The following is a 13122-nucleotide window of genomic DNA, read 5'->3' as shown; positions in this document are numbered from 1 at the left end:
TTGTTACATAAAGAAACAAAAGCAAAATATATTATACTTTTGTCTTTGCTGCTTTTTTATACTCACTGTGACTGATTCATTTTGTTGTGCAGTGGAGGCTAACACAACGTTGTAAAGCAACCAGACTCCAATAAAAATTAATTAAAAAAAAAACAGGAGACATTTTGATCTTTCTGGAGATATTTTTGATAGTCACAACTGTGAAGATGATACTGACTCTTCGGGAGTAGAGGCCAGGGGTGCTGCTAAACATCCTACAATGTATAGACAACCCCACTCAACACAACGTTGACAGGACTGAGATTGAGAAATGCTGCTATAGTGGAAAATGCTTGACTACTGGGGCAAAAATTCCACCAAATTAAATGCACTTATAAGCAGTTATCTCTGAAGTAGATACTGCTTTGCCTTAAGCCCACACCTTTCCCTTTAATATTCACACATGTTCAGTGAAAAACTGAAAAGTACTTCCATTATTTGACTGAATTAACTTGAGCTATCTTTTTGATCTTCATTTGTACATTGTTTTCTCTGTAATATTCCTCAGATAGGGATATACACACAAGACTAGGGCAAGGAACAGGCTACAGTGTCTGAGAAACATGAGCAGGACAAGAAGGTACTCCTGGAAACTCCATCGAGTGTTTCACTCAATGGTCATATGCCATGGTACAAAGGAGAATCTGGTCACATCATTGCTTGTGTAGGCAACACAATCCCTTTATCAGAATTTACAACTTCCCAGATTAGCCTTCTGTGCTTTTGCTTCTTTAGAGAAGCAAAAAGTTCTCTTAGCCTTACGATTATTCTTTCCCTCAATTCCTTTCCTCAAGCCTGGGTACAGAGGTCAAATTGGTGCAGGTTTTACATCAAATTCCACTAGCCATTTAAATTCTGAAGAAAATGCTTTAAACTCTCTTGTACTCATCTTGCTAACTTTAGATATGGCAATACCAAAATAACAAGTTTATTAAGGCTATCAAGTGAGATAATTCAGAGAATCTAATACAATAGTAGTTATAGAGTAAGTACTTTGAATTCTTAGTTTTCTATTCCCCCTTCACTAATGAAGACAGAATCTTTGGGAACATCTTCTAGCTTTTCTGACTAGTTTGAGGGCACTGGGTTTACAAAACACCTATAAAACCTTATTGACACACACACACAAACACACACACACAGACACCATGGAAACAGTGTGTAATTACATAAAAAATCATGTATTCTACTGTCACATCTTCCCTGGTATATCTCCGTGGAGAGAGAGAGTGTAAGATTGAAAAGAAACAGAATCAATTTGAATTGTATATCCACTTGAGCTTCCTTTGTCATTCGTACTTGTTCAACTTTAATATTTTCTATAAATGTATTTGACTACTTCACTTTCCTTGTGTTTCACATAAAACTTCAAAGCCAACAATATTTTCTTTAAAAAAATATGCAGATGATTTCTGAAACTGCGTTAAGTGCTTGATGCAGCAACATTATATAGGCCCTCATGTAAGGTTAAGAAGTGGGTAGATTTGGAATAACATTCTGTAAATTATAATGTTAGCAGTGCTAAGAATATGATCTCTATAAATCTCCAACTCTCTCCTAGGTCTCTATATATGTTATATTTGATTTTCTACATAAAGTTTTCCAAAAAAAATCAAATCAAATCCATTTGGAAACTTTAAAGCTTAGCTAAGCCTCAACCATTAATAAAAGTCACAGATTGCATAGCTTTATTTAGAAAATTGCTATAGTAATAGTTCAACAAAAAAAGTATTTTCCTGGAGCTAAAGGGAATATTAGAGGCTATCTAATTCTTCCACATTTAGTTTAGAGATGAGAAAAATAAGGTCTAAATACACCAAGAAACTTGTTGGATTACACAATTCTAAAATGGCAAAGATTAAACTGATATCCTGATGTCACGATTCTAAGTTTAGTTATTTGCACAGCCTTCCCCATATTCATAGAACTTTTGAAGTATAACTATCAAGCTAAACTTAAGAATCACTTTGTTTTATTATTTTTTTCAGCATGTTGAGCAGACAACAATTCAGATACACCCATGGTTATGATTTTTGACATGGAGATAGGTCACTAACACCAAAGTCAACTCTGAAATAGGAGACATAATTGGTGAACAGAAACATCTATTTGAAGATATATTTGCATTATTTGCCCTTAAAAAAACAAACCTATTTTACCACTTATAATAATAAACCTGATCATGCACCAGTGATATAAAAATAAGATTTGGGGACAATAAATACTTTCATCAAAATAGGTAGTAGCAAAAGCACTACCATGGTCAGAATGTTTTTTTGATGAATCTATAAATGAGATCAATAAAGTATTAGACCTATTAGTCTCAATATTTTTTAATCTCAATTCAACTGAAGGATAAGTCACATCACATCAGTAACAAATTATTCTTAGCTCAATTTGAGTAGGAACTTGGAGAAGTGCTGGATAAGGATAAGCAAGCACTTTGCATTTTTTTAAAGCCCCTTTCTGTTGACTAATTCTTATACATCACATGTGATATGGTTTTTCCCTCTAGCTTAAGAAACAGGGTTTGAGAAATTCATACATGACAAACTTAACAATTTACTAACTTCCAAATCCTGGTTGTCTTCAGGTTCTTTCACAAATTATTCCTTGGAGTTTATGGGGGAGTGGGAAATTTGAGTTAGACTGATATTTATGCATTCTAGACTGATATTTTTTAAATATAAGAAAATTAAAAATCACAATAAGGCTAGTAATGAAATGATAGTGAAAACAGATTAATTTATATAATTTAGGTTTACAATGATAATAGAATTCATTGTGATCACTTTATTTTATTTGCTTTTGTTCCTACAAGAACTCTTCCTGTATTAATCAGTTGGTGGATTAAAGAAATATACCCAGAAAACAATTGAATACCCAGAAATTAACTGAAAGATAATTATATTTTTACTGAAGAATCATAAAAAAACTTAAAATTATATAATTCTGAACACCATCAATATACCTTTTTCTCTCCAATTATTTATATCATCATATAATCTTTGGATTATTGGGAAATATTGCATAATACTATTTTTGTATGATTTTTATTTACCTCCATCTCTTCCCAGATCAAGTACTTTTCTTTGATGTAAGCACTATACAGTTGGCACTCCCTATCCCAGGAAGCAGAATCTGTGAGTAGAGGGGGCCAACTGTACTATGCTGTTTTATATAAGGAACTTGAGCCCAATGGATTTTGGTAACCATGGGGGAGGGACTTAGAACAAATCTCCCACAGTTGAGGGGTTGGGGAATGGAACTACTTAACAGAGCTAATTTTACACATTCCTGGAGATCCCACAGAAGTATTCTTTTTTTTCTGGCTCTCACTGTTTTTCTATAATGGTATTTTGTATTCTCTTTTTCTCCTCTTCATTACTATTAATAAAGAGGATATGTACCATATGTCATTTGAAGGGGCTCTCAATGTAAAAATATGGGAGAATTTGGCAAAAAATAAATAATATAATATTGAATTATAATCCATAGAAGAAAACAAATATCCATGAGGCCATATTGATATAAATAATAGTAGAATAAACACATAAATGAAATAAATGGATAATTATTTCTTACATAACATTCCAATTAAATGTAGAATGAATGAATGGAATACAAAATCACCCTTTGGGGAGACGGGAGGGTCCTCGGCTAAAGCCAAAGGCAGATCAAAGTGGTGGGACTCGTGCCGCGGCTGCGGAGACATGAAGGCCCTCCACACTCCTCCTCGGCATCCGGGTCGGTGCTCGCCTCCGCTGTCCTATCCTTGGCCCCATGGAGAAGACAGAGCTGATCCAGAAGGCCAAGCTGGCTGAGGAGGCCGAGCGCTACGACCACATGGCCACCCGCATGAAGGCCGTGAGAGAGCAGGGCTCCGAGCTGTCCAACAAGGAGGGCAACCTGCTCTCAGTGGCCTATAGGAACGTGGTTGGGGGCCGCAGGTCCACCTGGAGGGTCATCTCGAGCATCGAGCAGAAGACTGACACCTCCGACAAGAAGCTGCAGCTGATTAAGGACTATCGGGAGAAAGTGGAGTCTGAACTGCAGTCCATCTGCACCACGGTCCTGGAATTGTTGGATAAGTATTTAATAGCCAATGCAACTAATCCAGAGTGTAAGGTCTTCTATCTGAAGATGAAGAGAGATTACTTCCGGTACCTTGCTGAAGTTGCTTGTGGTGATGATCGGAAACAAACGATAGATAATTCCTAAGGAGCTTACCAAGAGGCTTTTGATATAAGCAAGAAAGAGATGCAACCCACACACCCAATCTGCCTGGGGCTGGCTCTTAACTTTTCTGTATTTTACTATGAGATCCTTAATAACCCAGAACTTGCCTGCACACTGGCTAAAATGGCTTTTGATGAGGCCATTGCAGAACTTGATACACTGAATGAAGACTCATACAAAGACAGTACCCTCATCATGCAGTTGTTTAGAGACAACCTAACATTATGAACATCAGATAGTGCAGGAGAAGAATGTGATGCGGCAAAAGGGGCAGAGAACTAAGTGCATACAGGGTGTCATCCTTCTTCCCCTCAAGAAACATTTTTACTCATCTCCATTCCTTATTCCATTTGGATTTCCTATAGCAAAGAAACCCATTCATGTGTATGGAATCAACTGTTTATAGTCTTTTCACACCGCAGCTTTGGGAAAACTCCATTCCTTGATTTGTGTTTGTCTTGGCCTTTCTCGTGTGCAGTTACTGCTGTAGAAAAGTATTAATAGTTTCATTTCATATAAACACAAGTAACTTCCAAACACTTATGTAGAGGACTAAAAATGTATCTGGTATTTAAATAATCTGAACCAGTTCTGCAAGTGACTGTGTTTCATATTACTGTGAAGATATGAAAATGTAGTTAATTACAGTTTAAAGAGTGTTCTGCATAACTTCCTGATTTCTACATTCCCTCCCTTACTCTTCTTCGGGGGTTTTCTTTCAGTAAAGCAACTTTTCCATCCTCTTAATATATTCCTTTTTGGTAGGAATCCAGAAGTATTAGATTGAATGGAAAAGCAGTTGACATTTTGAGGCTGGAGATCACAAATTAAAATGCTTCCTGTATCATATATGATGGAGGTCTTGTGTATCTGTGACAACAGGCAGTTTCCTCATTCATTCTTCATTTGCTGCTGTTTAAGTTGACAACTTCCCTTCCCAAAAAAATTCACTTACACCTCCTGCCTTTGTAGTTCTGGTATTCACTTTACTATGTAATAGAAGTAGCATGTTGCTGCCAGAATACAAGCATTGCTTTTGGCAAATGAAAGTGCATGTCATTTCTTAATACACTAGAAAGGGGAAATAAAGTACACAAGTCCAAGTCTAAAACTTTAGTACTTTTCCATGCAGATTTGTACACATGTGAGAGGGTGTCCAGTTTGTCTAGTGATTGTTAGAGAGTTGGACCACTATTGTATGTTGCTAATAATCATCGACTGTAGTCCCAAAAATGCCTTGTGAAAATGTTATGCCCTATGTAACAACAGAGTAACATAAAATAAAATTACGTTTTATAAACCAAAAAAAAAAAAAAAAAAATCACCCTTTGGCAAATACCAGAGTAATAATTTATTGTGTCAATAGATACTAAAATCAATAGGCAAAGGTATAATGAAAATCAGGATATTTACATCATCTCAAATATCTCACCACAATACTACTTATTAATTACAAAGGAAGAATAGTATTTTTACAGTAGAGAAAGCTGTGAGACACCACTTTAAAAATTAGCATTACCAATAATGAGACAAATTGTCATCATGTGCCTCCTCATATGATACACTGAGTAGAACATAGTATTAATTGGGTGATATTAAAAGAAAATAGCCTTTAATTAAGAATATAAGCAGTTATGAGTTCCCACTCTTCTCTAACAACAAATAGAAAGCTGAACAGACAGAAAAATCAATAAATCTCCTTAAATCTATAAGACAAGGAAGGACATAGAGTAAACTGCTACCTCCGAGCTTGGAGGGGATAGACAAATACAGGGAGTCATGGCTTATTGGAACAGAGACTCACAAATGGAAACTGTCATGGAAACCAGGGCTAGCAAAGGAAACACTAAAGTGTAATTGATGAATTGCTGGAGGCTCAGTGTGGGCAAATCTGAGAGGTTAAAAAAAAATTCTAGGGAGTCCCAGGCATAGGGAAGCCCCCAAATTTTGTGAGACTTACATTCAAGAGCTTCATCAGGATCTCACAATAAATGAGGGAAACCCCTTCATGTTTTCTAGTTCCAGAAAATGAAACATTATGAAATACTCTAGAGTACTCTGTTCTTATCAAGGCCTGTCAGCAGGGAAAACTAGTTAGCCAGAACCTAACCCACTGGGGTTTTATAGAAATCTAATTGACCTCTGGTGAGTGAAATATACAACTCCAGTGAGCTCTAGCCTTCCACATGAGAGAAGGGAAATAACCAACTGCAATGCACTCTAACCCTCCTGTCCTATCTAAGGGGGGATAAAACACTAAGACACACTTGTGGAAATCAGAGTCCAGTGCATAAGCTCATTAAAAGACTGAGAATTAATTCTGGGACTATAGAATGCTCCTTTCCCCTAAAAACTTACCAACACATTTCTAAAGGCTTATTTATAGTAGTTCACTTTACACAGGAACATCATATCTGGCTATGAAGAAAAGAGTTACAAGACGTACTAAAAGATATAAAATATAATTTGAAGAGATAGAGCAAGCATTGGAACCAGACATAACAGAAATGTTGGAATTACCAGATCAGGAATTTAAAACAACTATGAAGAGTATGCTAAGGGCTCTGCTAGATAAAGTAGACATCATGCAAGAACAGATAGGCAAAGTAAACAGAGAGATGGAAATCCTAAGAAAGAACTAAAAGGAAATGCTAGAGACCAAAAACACTGCAACAGAAATGAAAAAAGCATTTAATGGTCTTATTAGTAGAGTGGACACCACTGAGGAAAGAACCTATGAGTTTGAGGAGATTTCAGTAGAAAACTCCAAAACTGAAAAGAGAATAAAGACTGAAAAACAAAGAATAGAATATCCAAGGACTACAGGACAAGTGAAAAAAAAAAAAAAAAAGGTGTAACATACATGATATAATGGCAATAACAGCAGAAGAATAAAGAAAAGAACAGTGAAATATTTGAAACAATAATGACTGACAATTTCCCCAAATTATTATCAGAAATCAAACCACAGATGTATGATTTTATGTATGTGAAGTAAATGAAAGAAATTATATAAAGAATGAAAGAGGTGGAATTAGAAATATTTTGTTATAAGTTATTCACACTATCTGTTAAGTGGTATTGTGTTATTTGAAAGTGAACTTAGATTAGTTGAAAGTGTATATTGTGAACTCGAGGACAACCACTAAAAAAATAAAGTAAAATAAAAATAAAGGTGGGGGGAGAAGTATAACAGATATGTTGAGAAAAAGAGATGATAAAATTATTTTAAAATGCTCAATTAAAACCAAAAAAAATGCAAAAAAAAGACATAAATAGGAATAAAGAACAAGGGCAACAAATAGGAACAGTAGCAAATATGGTAACTATTAATCCAACTATATCAATAATCACTTTGAAAGTTAATGGCCTTAGTGCACCAATTAAAAGATAGAGATTGTCACAGTGGATCAAAGAGCAAAACCCAGCTATATATGTTGTTTACAAGAAACTTGCTTTGAACATAAAGACATACAGATTAAAAATAAACAGATGGAGAAAAGCATGCCACACTAACACAAGTCAAAAATAAAAAGCAAGGGTAGCTGTATTAATTTCAGAGTAGATTCAAAACAAGGAAGGTTATTAGGGAAAAAGACAAGTATTACAAAATGATAAAGGGGTCAATTCTCCAAGGAGACATAATGATCTTCAAGATCTACAACGGAGCATCAAACTACATGAGGCAAAAACTAATAGAACTGCAAGAAGAAATAAATGTATCCACTATTCATAGTTGGAAACATCAATATCCCTGTAGCAGAAATGGACAGATCTAGCCTACAGAAAATTAGTAAGGACATAGCTGAACTCAACAACACCATCAATCAACTAGATATAATTGACATGTATAGACTACTTTATCCCAAAACAGCAGAATACGCATTTTCCTCAAGTTCAAATGGAATATTCATCAAGGTAAACAACAGCCTGGGCAATAAAATACACCTTAACAAATTAGAAGAGGAGAAATCATAATATCTGCTCTCAAACCACAGTGGAATTAAACTAGAAATCAATAACAGAAAGATAAGTGGAAAATCCCCAAATACTTAGAGACTAAATAACACCATCTTAAATAGCACAAGGGTCAAAAAAGAAATCTCAAGAGATTAAAAAAATAATTTTGAACTAAATGGAAATGAAAACATAAAAGCAAAATTTGTGGCATGCAGCAAAAAAGCAGAGCTTAGAGGGAAATTTATAGCACTGAATGTATATATCAAAAAGGAAGAAAAATCTAAAATCAATAATCTGAGTTTCTACCTTAGAAAATTAGAAAAATATGAGCATATTAAATAAAAAAAAGAAATCCTAAGGATTAGAGAATAAATCAATAAAATTGTACATAGAATTCAACAAAACAAAAAGCTGATTCTTTTATGAGCAGAACAATTACCATTAATAAAATTGAATCAGTAACAACAACAACAACAACAACAACAACAAATCCCAGCAAAATAGATAGGTGCTAACTATTCTTTATGGAATTCACCTGTTGAAGACGTCTGTTCCTAGACTTTTGTTTGCTAGGATTTTTTATTTTTTTGACATAAATCGCAGCAAGATCATTTTTGATCCACCTCCTAGAGTAGTGAAAATAAAAACAAAAGTAAACAAATTGGACCTAAAGAAACTTAAAACCTTTTAAACAACAAAGGAAACCATAAAAAAACAAGAAGAGAACCCTCAGAATGGGAGAAAATATTTGCAAATAAAGCCACCAACAAGGGATTAATCTCCAAAATATACAAACAGCTTATGCAGCTCAATATTAAAAAAAAATAATAATAACTCAATCAAAAAATGGGCAGAATATCTAAATAGATATTTCTCCAAAGAAGACATACAGATGGCCAAAAAGCACATGAAAAAATGGTCAACATCACTAATTATTAGAGAAATACAAATCAAAACTACAATGAGGTATTACCTCACACAGGTCAGAATGGCCATCATCAAAAAATCTACAAATAAATGCTGGAGAGGGTGTGGAGAACAGGGAACACTCCTACATTGTTGGTGGGAATGTAAATTGGTACAGCCACAATGGAGAACAGTATGGAGTTTCCTTAAAAAAACTAAAAATTTAACTACCATATGACAGATCAATCCTACTCCTGGGTTATACCCAGAGAAAGCCATAATTCAGAAACATACATGTACCCCAATGTTCATTGCAGCACTATTTACAATAGCCAGAACATGGAAGCAACATAAATGTCCATCAACAGGGGAATGGATAAAGAAGATGTGGTACATATATACAATAGAATATTACTCAGCCATAAAAAGAGCAAAATAATGCCATTTGCAACAACATGGTTGGACCTAGAGATTGTCTTTATGAGTGAAGTAGGTCAGACAGAGAAGAAGAAATATCATGTGATATCACTTATATATGGAATCTAAAAAAAAGGTGCAAGTGAACTTATTTACAAAGCAGAAGCTTTTGTATATAGTTACACACTACTATATATAAAATAGATAACTACTAAGAATCTGCTGTATAGCACAAGGAACTCTAGTCAGTACTCTGTAATGGCCTATATGGGAAAATAATCTAAAAAAAAAAAAGTGGATATCTGTATATGTAAAATTCATTCACTTTGCTGTACACCTGAAACTAACACAACATTGTAAATCATCTATGTTCCAAATTTTTTTTTTTAATTAAAGAATAGTTAACACCTATCCTTCTCCAACTATTACAAAAGAAGTTAAGAGAAAGGCATGCTTTTGAACTCATTTTACGAGTCTAAAATGAGTATCAGGATAACCTGATACCAAAATCAGACAAAGACACCATACACACACAAACAAATACAGGCCAATATTACTGATGAACATATATGCAAAAATCTTCAACAGAATATTAGCAAACTGAATTCAACAATACATTAAAGGGAACATACACAATGAGGTAATGGGAATTATCCCAGAGATGCAAGGAAAGTTCAATATTTGCAAATCAATCAATGTGATACACCACATTAACAACTTGAAAAATAAAAGTCATATGATCATCTCAATAGACAGAAAAGGCTTTTGACAAAATTCAACATCCGTTTATGATAAAAACTCTCAACAAGGTAAATATAGAGGGAAAATACCTCAACATAATAAAGGCTGTATATGACAAACTTACAGCCAACATCATACTCCATAGTGAAAACCTGAAAACATTTCCTCTAAGATAAAAAACAAGGCAAGGATGCCCACTCTCACCACTTTTATTCAACATAGTTCTGGTAATCCAAGCTACAACAAACGATAAAAAGAAATAAAAGAAACCCAAATTGGAAAGGAAGAAGTAAAACTATCTGCAGATGACATGATGTTATATATTTAAAATCCTAATAATGCCACCAAAAAATATAATTACCAAATGAATTCTGTACATTTAGAGGTTACAAATTAGTATACAGAAATCCATTGTGTTTCTATATACTAATAACAAACTATCAGAAAGAGAAATTAAGAAAACAATCCCATTTACAATCACATCAAAAAGAATAAAATACCTAGGGATAAATATAACCAAGGAGTTAAAAGAAAACTTTAAAAAGACATTGCTTTCAGTAATTGGTGAAATAGAAAAAGTTTAAATAAGGTTATTCCATATTTGAAAAATATCATTAACCTGTCCCAATGGGAACACTTCAGACACTGCAAAAATAACTGCAAATATATATTTTTTCAAGCAAATTGGAACACTTTCAAATGACCAAATTTTCATAAAATACTCTCTGACTACAATGCAATTAATGCCAATTACAAAAATATAACTAACAGAGCTTCTTGTATTTATAAATTAAGAAATATTTCTAAGTAATCCATGAGTTATAAAAGAAAAGAGAGAGAGAGAAACAGAGAATATTTGGTCTGAATAGTAATGCATAATCAATATACTAAAAGTTAGAGAATGCAGTTTATAGGCATAGATTAGAATATATGGAAGGCTGAAAGTTAAAGAGTTAAACCTTTATTTCAAAATGATAGTAAAAATAGACTTAAAAATTAGGTGGAAAGAAGAATAATGGCTTCCCAAAGAGATCTATATCCTAATCCCCAGAACCTGTGAATATGTTAGGTTGTATAGCACCAGGGAATTAATATTGCAGATGGAATTACGTGCTAACCAGATGATCTTAAAATAGAAAAATGATCCTGTTTTATCTGAGTATGCCAAGTATATTCATAAGTGTCCTTAAAAGTGGAAGAGATAGGCAGGAAACTGAGATCAGAGTAATGCAATATAAGGATTTGACCTAACATTATTTACTTTAAAGGTGAAGGGCAAATGCCACAAATCAAGGAATGTGGACAATTGCAAGATGCTGGAAGGAAAAAGATTTTCTCCTAGAGCCTCCATAAAGTACTGCAGCACTGTGGACTCCTTGCTTTTGGACTGGTGGGATCTGTGTCAGATTTCTGACCTCCAGAACTGTAAAATAATGTTTGTGCTTTTTAAAAGCAATTTGTAGTAATTTGTTGCAGCAATGATAGAAAAAGATTTAAAATGTAGAAGAAAGAATGATAAAGAATAAAACTGAAATCAATTAAATAATAAATAAATGTAAAATAAAGATGATCAACAAATTTCATGGATAAAAAGAGATGGTACATATAGATAATATGAGGAATAAGAAAGGGAACTACAGAACAATGATACAGACATTAAAATAATGAAGTTTGGGAGAGTGATCAAGATGGCAGAGGAGTAAGATATGGAGCACACCTCCTCCCACAAATACATCAAAAATACATCTACGTATGGAATGATTCACACAGAACATCTACTGAATGCTGGCAGAAGACCCCAGACTTCTGAAAGGTCAAGAAAGCCTCCATGTAACCAGGTAGGACAAAAGGAAATAAAAAAGAGAGAGAAAGGAATTGGGATGGGACCTGTGCCCCATGGAGGGAGCTGTGAAGGAGGAAATGTTCTTGCACCCTGGAAAGTTCCTTCACTGGCAGAGATCAGCCTGGTTGGAGAGGGAGTTTTGGAACCTTGGAGGAGGGTACAGCAACTGGTTTATAGAAGGTGAAATGTACCTGCACATATGGTCAGTACAACCACTCTGCACTCCCCAGTCTGAGATGCTTGTCTGCCAGTGTGGGCTGGCGCTGGGTGCTAAAGCTCAAGTTTGGAGGTCAGACCTGGGGAGAGGACATGGGTTGGCTGTGTGGAGACAGCATGAAGGGGCTAGAGTGTGGCAATTAAAGGTGTACATGGAAGGGCCTGGGCCTGCCAGAAAGACAAGTCACCATTTTTGGGGGCATGTGAAGAGAGGGGTGGGACTACCATAGGAGGCTCTTTCCCCATGCAAGCTCACAGGCAACAGGACACTGCCTACATGAGATCCAGGGGCAGGTGTGAGCTGCTGCTGCCACCATCGTGTGCTCCAGAGGTGGGCATGTGTTTCCACCACTACTAAAAGACTTGTGATCTGGTGCCAGTTGCTGCCTACACTAATGCAAGCCCCAGGAGCATATTCACTAACACTCCTTCACACCCCCTAGCAGGAGGATAATGACCAGCACCTGTCAAGGAAAGAGGCAGCAAGCATCTAAACTAAAAACAGTCATTGTGCCAAAAATATTAAAACTATACAAGCTACACAGGGACAATCTCACATATAAATACCCATTCAAGACTACAGTAGATAATTGTTTCTCCTAAACTCACAGAATAAGAGAAGTATAAATAAAATGAAGAAGCAGAGGAACAATTCTCAAAGACCAAGAGAAGTCCCCTGAAGGAACAAACAACGAAACAGACCTCATCAGTCTAATAGACACCAAGTTCAAAAAGGAGGTAATAAAAATATTGAAGAAAGG

The 13122-nt window shown here is 35.0% G+C and overlaps 1 pseudogene; it reads left to right on the top strand.

Moving 5' to 3' along the window:
* Positions 1-3822: 3822 nt before the first annotated feature.
* On the top strand, positions 3823-4560 carry LOC103090367 (14-3-3 protein theta pseudogene; annotated as a pseudogene).
* Positions 4561-13122: the final 8562 nt, after the last annotated feature.

Source organism: Lipotes vexillifer, unplaced genomic scaffold (assembly GCF_000442215.2).
Source record: "Lipotes vexillifer unplaced genomic scaffold, Lipotes_vexillifer_v1.1 scaffold544, whole genome shotgun sequence".
Lineage (NCBI taxonomy): Eukaryota > Metazoa > Chordata > Mammalia > Artiodactyla > Lipotidae > Lipotes > Lipotes vexillifer.
The sequence above is the reverse complement of the archived record's forward strand: the minus strand, read 5'-3'. Positions and strand labels throughout refer to the sequence as shown.